Raw genomic sequence first — 12,165 nt, 5'->3', positions numbered from 1 at the left:
TTGAAATTCCATTAACAAAAGAGAATTTTTGAATTGACAAGTAGGAAGAAGCCTGACGTTTAAATTCATTACCAGGTTTAATGGCAGATACTGGGTGTTTTCCTCAAAACATGAGATTAAATCTTGATAAAGTAAAGATATTTTTTATCGCTGGAAAGGGCGATGAGATTGGATAGGGGTTAGGGCAACAAATGGGAAAGGCCAAAGAAGGGGAGACAAAAGAGTTGGAGGAGGAAGATGAGGCGAAAGAGGTAAAAAACAAAATCGGGAATCCAAATTACTTTTAGTGGCAGCTCTGAATCAGACTGTCCATTTCATGGATCTAAAACACAATAAGTACCATGTCTTTTCACTACTTAAATTTCTTCATTATTTCCCATTATTGATAGAATCAATTCCACATCGTTGTCAAGGAATACAAGACCATTCATACTTAGACCCTATCTTCCTTCTCTGGTGATATTACACTCTTAATCATTTCCATTCCTGGTCCTACCCTGCTCCTTCATACATATACCACTGTACCTTCCACCTATAATTCCTTCCTCTCTTTCCACTCATTCATCTAGCAAACTCCAAATCAAACATTACTCCTTTGGAAAGTTTTAAGTGAAATACATCCTTCCATTAGCACTTATGAGAAGAAATGTGCACCTGTCCCTGATGAGAGCTCCCTAACAGGCAGCCTGCATTGTCCGTGTGTCTCCAGCACACACAGCACATGCTTAATAAATGGAGGTATCTAGTGAATTAACAAGCCGTAGTGCTCTATCAAGATCCTTGAAGGCGTGTGTGGAAAGAAAGAAGCATAGATTTGGATTGTAAACCCTCTGAGGGCAGGAACCAATCCTATTTTTCATTGCATATAAATTATCGCTGTCTGAAAACGAATAGACAAAGCATAGTGTAGCGCAGGAAGACACAGACTCTGGAGCCAGACTGCTGGGTTTGAATTCCCTGGCTCCACCAGCTCTACGTGTGTGAGCTTAGACAATATCTTCCTCCTAAGGGTGCTGTGGGGATTAAAGAGTTAATATTTGTAAAGTGCTTAGAGCCGTGCCGGCATATACGAAGTACCGTATATGTGATTTTAAAATAATAATATATCATAAAGAGCAAAAAGTCAGGAAAACCATTTCTGAGTTAGAGCTCTGCCTGCACTTGCTAACACAGATGCTTATATGTGTGTGAGGAATATAATGGAAAGGAATAGAACACTAGTTAATCACACCTTCTGTGCATGGTATGTTGGGAAAACATGATTAGATATTTTCCATCGTTAAAAGATATTGCATTTCATTGATAATGAAACTATTTAAACTCAAGAATTTAACTGCAAATTGGGACCTGATTCCCTAGCACATGTTGTAATTGCTTGTAATGATAACTTATAAGAGGGAATATTTGAACCCAAATACAGGTTGAGCCTGTGGACAAGGAGTAGGAGAGAACCAGTAGCCCACAGGAGGCCAAAATAAACAAACATGCATCTAGGTGAAAGGGGAGGACAGATGCTTCCAAATATATCATTGTCACTCAAGCAAAACACACAGTGTCCAGAATTCCCGTCTCACATTATTTTCTTTCGTAATCACAGGATGTTCCTCTCTATTACAACTGGCTCCAGCAGGGCAGTGATTTCACAAGAGAGTGTATTTTCAAACTTTAAGTTATTATTATTTTGAAAGATACCATCCCTCCTTGCCCCTCAACTAGGATCAGTTTAAACAAGAGCAAGGTAGCTCTTACTAGTATATCTTATATGGAGCATATTCCAAATACAGCATAATTACTGGTCATATTTTGTAATAACCTTGACAACATAGACAAATTTTAACTCATGTCTCAGACTACAGAGAATAAATAGGAAATGAGCTTGTCAGTGAAATTATGTTGTATTATCCTGTAATACAAACTGCTCCTGTCCTTGTAATATTTATAACACACTGTATCAGCAGAATGGCTCAATACCAAGGGGCGACAACAGTTTTAGCTGGTCCAACAACAGGTGCACACACTGCGTATGTGAAATAAAAACTGTCCAAACAATTATGTCAACCGCACCAGCAATTGCGGGATTATCGAATGCCAACAGCAGCACTTTTGGAAATGAGAGCTCCTGATTACTCCTACAATTTCAAAGATATATTTTTAGTGGAAGAATACATTTGACCTGGCCACTGCTACAGTAACTAAACGAGACTTGCAGGCCTGTTGAGAAGAAGTTAGAAAAGAATGAGTGTCACAGGATGTTAATACTCTGAACCCCCGAATCACTTCCCTCTCTCCCTACTTCTTGAGAGACCTGCATAATACTTCCTCAGAAATCACTTTGCTAGACTGCATGAAAGTTGTTTTAAAACTGAACACTTATTGTTTTTACTGGAAGGACTTGAAAATCTGAAACCTTTATACCACCTTAGATAAAGCAAAGGATAGAGTGTTGTGATAAACTCTGTGGAGTATTAGACGCAGCAATGAAGAGTAAGAACAGAGGAGGACTGGGAATCAAAAATCTGGATTTGAATTCTGGCTCTACCATTTGTTTGCTTCATCCACTGGGGCAAGTTATTTAATCTCTCCTCATCAGTGTTTTCTCACATATCTAGTAACAAATCCTACCTCCTGAGGTTGTACTGGGAGTTACACAAATTTTCTATATGAAAGTGTCCAACACAGTACCCCACTAATAAAAAATGTTAAATATATATGAATAAAACTGAATAATAAGCAATATTATGTTCTAACTCTATTTTTATATTAGGAACTCTATAAGCTTTTCAATTAATATTGTTTGGGCTCTGTCATCGAAAACACTTCTACAATAAACTACATGCTTTCATATACCCTGATATATGTTTTTCTCTGTAGGACTCATCACCTTTAAACACAAAAATATAATTTACTTATTTATTGTGTTTATTGTCTGTCTCTCCACACCATAAAGGAAGGTAAATGAAAGCATATATTTTTGTCTATTTTGTTCACATTTGTTTCTCCAACCTAAGAATAGTAGTTGGCCCATAGTGTACACACAATAATACTTTGAATGAATGAATGCAAATATCTTTTTCTTCAATATGTAAAAGTCTTTGTTATAAATACTACTATGAGAGATTGGGAATAGAAAGTGGTGAAAATTTGTATCAAGAAATTTATTTCAGTAGAATTTTTAATAGTATCAAGAATAACAAAAATAGAGTTAAATATTTGGGCAAAAATAATGAATTTATAGTAAAAAAAAGTAAAGAGCTATATTACAAAAGAACTATATTTCTCAGTTACACTATTAAAAACTCTTCACCAAGACTTACCACAAAAGCAAGAAATACAGCTCTTTAAAATATAGTAGGGATGAAAAATAAAACTTGTTTTTTCCCACATGACAGAAAGATTTTTTTCTGGATTTATTAAGGTAGCCATGTACTTATGACATCTTTTGATGCTCAAATACAAATCATACAGTAGACCTCGGATGAGTGTCATATATAACTAAAAGTCAAATTGCCTTGCTGGTCTAGATTTTTGGCATTTTAGAAATATTGTAGAGTCTATCATAGTGAATTATGTTTTCATTTTTCCACTGTAAGAATAAAATAGAGAGATTTTTTCCATTGGTGAAAGGTACACATTTCAGAGAATTCAAGAAATGAAATGGATGGAGTTTTCTAGGATGCATATCCTACACATTTCTACTTAAAAATTATTTAAAATTGCAAGACACTTTAGAGACCACAGGTTCCCTGGGTACACAAGCAGAGGCCCACGAGAATGTTCCCTACTTAAATGAACCTTTAGTGAACCTGCCTTCGTCTCACGGCTGACTCAACTGAATCTCCAGCCTGTCATGGAATGATCACACATTTCTCGGAACTGCTCCATGACACTGAACACCTTCTGATTGCACTCCCAAACTGTACCCTGTGGCTATCCCAATACTCAACATCCAATGAAAGGCAAGTTTGCTCATCTGTGGCTCTAAGTTCTAAACAAATAATAGAGGAAACAAAAACAATAAAGTCTCAATATAAAAAATGTATCCCCAATATAGCTTTAATGAAATGGCACCCACTTAAATAGCCATGGCCAAAACCCATCATCACCTGTTCCTCATTCTAATTTTCCCCTTGGCACTCTTCACAATTTATAGTCATATATTACTTGTGTAATACCTGCTGCTCCCACAAGTCTGTATGTTTCATGAAGGCCTAGACTTGTCTCCTTTGGTCATTGTTGTACATACAGCTTACTGACAGGTTCTAAATAAGAGGTAATAGGTGAATGAATAGGCAAACGAATGAATGCATAAATGCAAAGTATGAGTTCATTATTTGTAAACACATGCATGCCCTTTAATTATTTTACTCACTATCAGGTAAAAAAATCCACTACAAAGTCCCAGTGGAGACAGCTGCACCTCAAGCCATAAACTATCCATGATCTCTTCACTCCTGATGACCCTCTCCTTCATTCACTGCAACCACCCACTCCAATGGCCACATCTTGGACTTCGTGGTCCCCAAAACAGCCCCACCTCTCAAATTATAAAATGAGATATGTATTCATTCCATTCTCTGATCACATTCATATATTTCCAGCTCTTCTCATTTTTTCCCAATACATCAGTTCTTCAGCCACAAGTCTTTCCCACTCATGCCAACTTGCTACTAGTCTCCTTTTCACCTTCTTTCTCTGTAGCTCAGATTCCATGGTCCAACACTCCAATCACTCTCTACCCAATATATTAAATTCCCTAGTTCCACTGCTTGCATCACATTCACATGGCAAAGCCTCAAGCAAGGAAGAGCTGGGGAAACAGCAGTAAACAAGACAGACAAGTCTGTGCCCTCACAGAGCTGACAGCCCATCAAGGAAAGCAGACACGAGCAACTAGTCATAATAAATTACGATGTGCCAGGTAAATTGGGAGGAAGAGGATGCTGGGGAAACACTGAGCTGAGGCACCTGAAGAAGATCGCAGCAGCATGCCTGTCCTGCACCTGGGCTGGGGTTGTTGAGAGCTGCTGAAGACAAGTGCCCAGTTGGACAGTTACTGGTTTGCAAAGCCAACGCAGTCTTCAGGCTCCCCAGACCATTCTGCTATGCTTCCCTGGACAATTCTTTCTCACATTCTCCATAGTGACAAACTTTTCTACTCTCCAGCTGCCTCCTTATTTCTACAGATAACTGCCTCCCATTTGCAGAGGAAATCAGCACTAGTAGAAGGAAACACACTGAGTTACACAGCCTCTGTTTGGTAAACCCATAGCCTATCGGCATAGAAGAAAACTGTCCTCCTCTTGTCTGTGGCTAATCCCTCTGCTTATTTTCCAGATCCACACTCCCCCTCCTCACAAGCAGCAAATCTCCTCCCTATATCCACCCTCAAATCCCTGAGAAGTTCATCCATCTTTTGCTTCTTCTCCTGGATCCTTAATATCCCATCCCCCTTCTCTCCCACTGGCTCTTTCTCAACATTCATCCATTCACTCATTTATCTACTTAATATTTGTGAACACTTTCTGTGTGACAGGCACGGTTCTTAGGCTCTGAGGGAGGCAACAGTGAAGAACCCTGACAAAGTTCTAGCCCTCACTGAGGGCTTACGTTTTAGTGGGAGGAGCAATAAACAGTTACTGAAATCATGCAGCGTAAGTCGCTGCAGAAGTAAGAGCTCTGGTCAGGGTAAATTGTTAAAGAATGCCCCAGGAGCTCTTTGAGGTGGCGTGGTGCTGTTGCTTGCATCTGTTATGAATGTTGTGTTTGAAAGAAAATGAGAGAAGAAAGATAATTCTTAGAGGGAGAGAAAAGACGGGAAGAGAAATTAAAACAGGAAGTCCTTGAAGGTCAGCACCATAGTTACTTTTTATTGTGAGTGGTAAATACTGTCAGGTAGGCAACAAGAAATAACCAGCAATGAGGATATAAATGGAGGTAACGCAACATTACTTGTTATCTGGTTAATTAGCATGTAGGAAACCAAAACCTAGTGAGTAGTAGAGAATTTAGAAGTTGGCAACTTTATGCTGGTCTTTGTACCCAGGTCCAACTCTGATGAACTTGGAAAGCTTTTACTAAAAGCCATAGCAGGAAGGAGGCAGATGAGGAAAACTGGAATTACTACAGATAAAGGGAGGGTGTTCTCTTGTTTTAGTTTGTTTTCTGGATGGATGGGTACTCTGATAGAATTCCAGAAGGCCAGATTGTTACTACCTAAATCACAAGATTTCCTAAGAACTATATGCCATCATTTCCACAATGCAGAAAAGAAGTTTTTTAAAAAAATGGAAGCACTCAGTGACCTGGATGATCAAGCCATAAGAGAGAGACCTAAGATCCATGCTAAGAAGGCATCTAATCACACCTGGAGAAAAAGGGAAGGGAGAGCACTGTGAGGGTAGGAGCAGTAAGTATTGCACTATGAAGCCTGGTTTAATGCAAAAAGAGCAAGGAGAAGCAGCAACAGCACAGTCCAATCACAGTGTACGTAACAGAGAGAGAGGTAAGCTATAGAGGATGGAAACGTTCCAGAAGTGGGAAGAAAAGTCCCAAGGAAAGGATTTGCTGTGAAGATATTTAGTAAATAGAAAAGTAGTCTTAAGCCTGTCATATTAGAAGAAGAAAGGTGGGCACAAAAGAGGAAAACAGAAGAGAACAGCATGACGGACCCTGACCTGGCCATGCTAAGCTGGAAAATATTTAATGGTCAATAATGTCAAGTTGCCTTAGTCCACTGCGAACATCTGCAATACTGAAACTTAAGGGATATATTATGATTTTTGCTTATGGAAAAGACTTCCCACATCTAGAAAATAGTAAGCATATAATCTGAAGGTAAACCTTGAGAATTCCCAGGTCATCTCTATGCCCATTTTGCACACTCACAATCAACCTGGAACCACACTGTGCCTTTCTAAAAGGGGTGCACAGTATAGAGCTTGTACAACTAGAGGAGAGAGAAGAGAAGAGACCAGAGAAGAGCAAGTTGCAAGACAAAAAAAAAAGGCAGACTGAACAGCTTCTGAGCTCATCACACTCCAGTGAATGCACAGCCCTGCTGGGCATAGCTTCAACTGTGTGCTGCTCATTCCTTCCCCAGGCTCACCCTAATATGTAGCAGGAATTTTGGAGATAGGGAGAAATTAAAAACAAAACCAAGAACACAAGATTGCAATTTCTCCTCAAGTCCATATCTAGTCTCCTGCTGTGACTTCTTGCCTTCCCATGCTTTGCAGTAGTGGTTGGCTGCCTATCTCCACTCCCACTGAAATGCTCACCCATTTCAACCAAGGTGGAGAAACTTCTCTTCCCTTCTCTGCCTCTCCCAAATTTTTCTTTTTCTCTTTTCTAGCTGTTGTGAAAATCATTTTAAGCATCTTTCTCAGCCTCCTCTGGAGGCTTCTTCTCCAACTAATCCAAGACTCGTTTCCTTGAGGTGCCACCCACGATGCACAGCTGTGGGTCATCAGTGTACTATTTGCTGTAACTTTACAGACATAACAAAAACCCAGCTGAGATTACAAAAACACAGACATAGCTGGGAGATGGTGGTCATGATAGCTTCCTTCAAGATATCTTTAAGAATAAGCTAAAGCTTTAAATGTGATCGGGAGAGAACGTAGATTACTCTTTCTTTTGGCACATTTGATTTTACTTCCTATTTTGGAGCAAATAAAAACCACACCAAGTGTTCCTCTTTTGTCTCTTCTTCTCTCTGCTTTCTGCTTTCTCTACTCTTCCCTATTCTGGGTCCACTCCTTCTCAGACACTCAACATGGAGCTTCAGAGGAGGAAGAAGTTATTTTCTTTCCATCCTCAAGCTCTGATCACATTTGCTGGTTTTAGAGTAAATGTTCTCCAGGCCCCTGAGTCTTATCTCAGTGTCAGCAGTAAAGGACATCTGTGATGAAGAAAATATAAAATTGACAATCCACAATTATGAAAAACCAAGCAGAGGACAAGGAGAGACCTTGTTCTTTTGAAAAATGTTTAAATAATAGCAAGTGTCTGTCCCCTGATGCCAAAACAAGGAGTTAATTCAGCAATTCAGTCTTAAAATAGTAAGTCCGTACAAAGGCAATGTAACAGAAAGGAAAGAACACTGGGGTCATGACAACAATATCAATACCTAAGCATCAAACAATTTGCCAAACATCTTCATAGATGTCACAGACTCTGAATCTAAGTTCAAGGCTCTGCCAGCAACAGCTCAGGGCCTTCTGAATCCTGGGTCTCCCCTGGATTCCAACTCATTATCTGCTGATATCACTTTCCTATTCTGCAAATGAGTGCCAACTTTCCATCTTACTTTTCCTGCTATTGTAAGGATCAAAGGAGATTCAAACAGTGCACGTAAAAGCATTCGAAAATACGCAGCCTCTCATCAATGTAAGGTGCCTTTAAATATCTGTTAAGGAAGTTATCACATCAGAGAACCTCTTCACAAACTAAAAGATTTTAAATTGTTAAAAGATAAACTGAGGCATATTTAAAATTTTAAGAGTTTATTTAAGCAAAAATTCATTCCAATTGGGCAGCACCAAACCGGAAGTGGTTAGGAGCGCCCTGTTGGCAGGAGCCAGAGGAAAGACTGATATATATGAGAAAGTGTGGAAGCGAAAAAAGGAAATTATTGAGCCAGCCCCAGTGGCCCAGTGGTTAAGTTCGGCATGCTCCACTTCACCAGCCCAGATTTGGTTCCCAGGCATGGACCTACACCACACGTCTGTCAGTGGCCATGCTGTGGTGGCGGCTCACATAAACGACAGAGGAATATTAGCAACCGATGTTAGCTCAGGGCAAATCTTCCTCACCAAAAAAAAAAAGAAAAAGAAATTATTTGATTGGCTCTAGCTTACAGCCTAGTTGGCTGCTTCTGTTGGTTGTCCTTCGCATTTTGATTTTGTAACCTTGAGGCATTTACAGGCTTAGATTTTTATCTGCTTACGTAGGCCACCACAGCATTAGAACTATGTCAATGTAATGGCCTCTTTGTTTAATTAATTTAACAAAATAAAAACCTTAAAAATTTCAATCATATGATCTCATAGGGTTTCTGTCAAATTACAAGTAGAATATGAAAAGATAGTGTTTATATATTAGGAACACTAAAGCATTTAAAAATAATCAATGGACCACCATTTCTACTATTTTTCTCTGATAAAAATCCAGTGTTAGAACAAACATATCATTATGAAAAAAAATATGGCCACTGATACAGTATATACAATGTACATACTTTTCAGATTTGAGTGCTAGATAAAAATTAGGCAATATGTTAACTGCACAACAAAATATGACTTAATTTTATGCTGTGTTATAATGTTCTATAAATTCACAATCAGGATGTAAAAAGCACTTTATCACATTACGCTCTCTCTTTTTGACTTAGAAAATATGGTCACCGTTGTCTAGTCTTAGGACCTTCCATAGTATTCACCTATTAAATTCCTGAACTCCCCATTTTCATTCTCCATTTCAATCCTCACTCTCTCTTCTCCATTCTCCCCACTACAAGGCTTGCTGCTCATCCTCCCACCACCCATCCTGCCCAATTTATGATCTCCACTCTCCTCCTAGCCCTGCAGTCCTCTCTGCATTTCACCACTGCACACAACAGACCCCAGGCTTCTGCAGCAGCCATCACAAAAAAAACTTGTGGTGGCCAGCCTAGAATCTCTTTCAGCACCACAGCCAACATGCTCTACTCTGGACAGCGAGTCTGGCCTAATAAAACACCTGCCAGACGTAAGGGTAGAATTCAGGCACTGAGTTAGGATTAAGATTCTCCATCCACTGCCTATCCAGTCACCACATTCGTAACCCCCGGGAGAGGAGGATTATTTCCTAAACCCACGTTAACTGTCTAATATTGTCAAGCCCATGCAGATAGCACCTCAGGCTCCTGTCTTCTCTCCTCAGCATTCACATCCCTGTAGCAACCAGTTCATCTAGATTCTCCCTAGAAATACAGGGTCCCCATGAACTGCACAGATGGTTAAGGACGGAGAGCCAACATACTCCATGCAGGTGGCCCTGCATCTCCAGGGCAGCGAAGGTCAGCTCCAGTTCTTGGTTGAATGAAAGGCTACAGGAGAGAGGCATACACCTCACAAACCTAGAGGAACTCTGCCTCATCCTACCCATGTGGGGGCCAAAGTGTTAAGAAAAATGGAAGAACAAGTGTTAACTATTCAGGCACCACATTCTGCATACAAGAGACATCCTGCCTTACACCAAATTTGTAGACCCAGTTTCCTTAAGCACACATTTATGCCTTGGCACTCATTCTGTTTTCCTGCTTACTCTGAGCACCCTCGTGGCTGTTCACTCTCCATGGCTTCCTCATCTTGTCCCTTCTAGTACTAATATATAACCTTGGTTCTCCCGGGGGATGACCCTGGGTAACACTTTCCCCAGACTGAGTGAGCCCCAAGAACGCTCTTTCCCATTCTTCCTCTCTAGAAGCTTCCACCCAGTCTACCCCAATCCTGCTTATGTTGCCAGATGCTGCGCTATCACACCAGACATCATAACACAACCTCACATATTCCTTCAAAATCTATCTTAGAGCTCTCCAAATTACACACTCATTCTAGAATGTTTTAGTATTTGTTAGCCAACTTTTTGTCTTAAAAATAAAAAATTGGCAGGAAATGACAACATCTAGTAATATCACAGCATAAGCACTATCTCTAGAGGAAAGAATAAGACATCGTCTAATACTGTTATCAAATTTTAAACTCCCTAAACTCTATAATCCTTCCCTTAGGGGATAGATCATATTGCAGAATAGCATCTGGCTTTCTTCTGTGACTGAGTAGAAAAGTGAGTTCTCTTCCTAAAGGTCCAGTTTACTCTTAAAGGGTCCAGCAAGTCTCACAGGCCAGGCCTAAGGAGGAAAGTGTCTCCTCTAACACAACAGATTGCTTTGGTCTTCTCAGGAAAGAAGGAGACGAGAACATCTTATAAATGGAGGAAGACTTGTGTGTGTTGTTTGGGGAGAACAGAGTTTAGGAATTCAATTGAAAATACAAAAAAAGAATTTAAGGACGGCTGGCCACCACAGGAAGTCCTATACCGGACACACAGCATGAATTATACTAGATCCCATTCATCCATTCATTCGAGCTGTTATGTGCCAGGCATTGTGTAAACTTGATCCCTGCCCTGATCCAACTGCCAGTAATTTATTAGGTTTTGCTTAAATGCTTGACTTCACAGGGAGTGGTTACATTATTATAAATTCTTGGTTACTTCCTTCAGGGTTTTGCTAAGAATTGTGCTTAGGATCACGTGCACCTCATTAGATGATGAGGCATCCTCCCCTTTATATCACAGAAAAGGGGCTTCCTTTCAAAACATCTTTATTTTACAGTAAAAATAGGAGATAATTCTATCTTCTTGAGGTTTATATTTCTGACAGAATATATTTTCACAAATACATTTATCTGCTCTCTAGCAAACAAGTTTGTTAAAAGCAGACACAGTATGACTTTAACTATTGTTTAAAAGAAAAATAATTAGCTTATCTCTTTTTCCTCTATCCTTATCTACTTCCCCACAAAAAAGAAAATTAACTCAGCGCCAAACCTATCTGCTTTTAAAACAGCTTATGTAGCACTAAAATACTTGGATAAATAGGTTTAGCTTGTGTGTAGGAAGCTTTAGATATGTTATTAATGTTTTTACTGTTTACTCAGAAAAAAAGATAGTTAATAATAAAAGGAGGAGTGAGGAAAAACCCATTTGAAATCACTTCTGCCCTCTGGGTGTGTCCAGTAGAGAAGGCTTACTGCTCAATATGAAAGTCAACTTTCTGGTTGAGGCTTGGCTGAGGTCAGGTCGTTCCTGCCCTGCTACAGAAAAGTTAATTTCCTGTTCCATTTTTCCTGAAGCATTTGTGAACTTTGGCTAAATTAATGCTAGATTTTCCACCGGGGAAGAACTAGGCTTAGGGCTGAAACTATTGGAATGCTATTATACTTCCTATTGCTTGTTAAAGAAACAATGGAACACCCAGAGGAAATTCAATTGTGACAGTGCGATTGCGGACTCCTAGCGGCGTTCTGAAACATGACTGTATAACTTGACATTTGTATAGCACGCTTTTTAGTGAAAAAAGGAGCATTCTCGGTACTCACATGTATATTGCATGTCTGCATT

General features: G+C 39.6%; 1 protein-coding gene across 2 annotated transcripts in view; it reads right to left on the bottom strand.

Moving 5' to 3' along the window:
• Positions 1-12,165, bottom strand: part of CPED1 (cadherin like and PC-esterase domain containing 1) — a 265,453-nt gene that overhangs the window by 240,019 nt on the left and 13,269 nt on the right. The gene's annotated exons all lie outside the window — the stretch shown is intronic.

The sequence above is a fragment of the Ceratotherium simum genome, chromosome 1 (genome assembly GCF_057802395.1).
Source record: "Ceratotherium simum simum isolate JZ-2026a chromosome 1, ASM5780239v1, whole genome shotgun sequence".
NCBI lineage: Eukaryota > Metazoa > Chordata > Mammalia > Perissodactyla > Rhinocerotidae > Ceratotherium > Ceratotherium simum.
This window is presented reverse-complemented; position numbering and strand designations above follow the sequence as displayed.